The sequence below is a fragment of the Aplysia californica genome, unplaced genomic scaffold (genome assembly GCF_000002075.1).
Source record: "Aplysia californica isolate F4 #8 unplaced genomic scaffold, AplCal3.0 scaffold00011, whole genome shotgun sequence".
NCBI classification, from domain to species: domain Eukaryota; kingdom Metazoa; phylum Mollusca; class Gastropoda; order Aplysiida; family Aplysiidae; genus Aplysia; species Aplysia californica.
This window is the reverse complement of record NW_004797281.1, coordinates 3079963-3081434: the sequence shown is the minus strand read 5'-3', so window position 1 is coordinate 3081434 and position 1472 is coordinate 3079963.

Here is a 1472-nt window from a genome sequence, read left to right as displayed (position 1 = left end):
AGAGAGAGAGAGAGAGAGCTTAAAGAGACAGAGGGTTGACGCCCCTGTTGAGTAGCTTGTTTTTGTTTCTTTTTTTTTTTCTTCACGAAACGTTGCAAACTTGGTCATTAAACACAACTCTTCCCCGTGCACACATAAGAGGTTACTGGGTGCTCTGCTCAAATCTTCATTTTCTACCTCTTTTTTAAAAAGTCTGTTTCCCCCATTTATTTGCTTGCTGGCGAACTATAGCCCGTATCCGTAAAATACAACTTAACAGCACTAACACCAAATGTGAGGCGTACTGACAAAATGAGTTACTTCTAGCAATCCTAAAGTGGAGATAATACTGGGCCGGAAATCGACACTATCGACACTCGTGTCAAATTTGTAGATGTTCTTTTAATGCTATATTCTTAAGCATGACATGCCTTTTATTATCTCATTCTTATAAATTGTTTTTTTTTAAACTTGACCTATAAGCGCCATGTTCCTCTTTCCATTAGGCTCAAATCTGAGAAGTAACTCATCTTGACAGCACGCCTCACAAATTATTTCAAGTCATTATGCATCGGCATAATGAGAGAACAGAGATGAGATTTTACCGCAAACTCCTTGACATCTCATACAAAGATCACATTTCAGATGCTGAGGTAAGGAACAGAATCACCAACGCAGTGGGGCAGCATGAAGATCTACTGACCACAGTGAAGAGACGAAAATTAAAATGGTATTGGCATGTCACAAGATCCACAGGACTTGTAAAATCAATCCTACAAGGAACCGTATAAGGAACCGTACAAGGAACCAGAAACAGAGGAAGGCAGAGAAGGAGATGGGAGGACAACATTACAGAGTGGACAGGAAAGACGATGGGTGATAATCTGAGGAAAGCAGAGGACAAAGAGAAATGGCGAGACTTGGTTGTTAGTTGCAGTGGTGCCCCCACCGTTGTCACAACCACGGGATAGAAGAAGAAGAAGATGGACTGTATGAATTAATGGTTGTGCCTTGTTCCTTTCGAGTCCCACTTCTGAGGTGGGAAAAGTATTAATTTTTCTCGAGGATCTTCTTCAAAGCCCAGATTTGTCATGACTTTGCATACTTGATCAAATCAACTCACGTTCTAGAATCATATTATCTAAATTGCGTCTTTTGGGGCATAGCATATTTACTACCACCACTTAAGTTCCAGTTAGCAAACTTTTGTTGGTTGGCGGGTACCCTTCTTTACACACACACACACACACAGACACCACAAGTGAACCCATCAGTACACACACACACACACACACACAGACACCACAAGTGAACCCATCAGTACACACACACACACACACACACACACAGACACCACAAGTGAACCCATCAGTACACACACACACACACACACACACACACACAGACACCACAAGTGAGCCCATCAGTACACACACACACACACACAGACACCACAAGTGAACCCACCAGTACACACACACACACACACACAC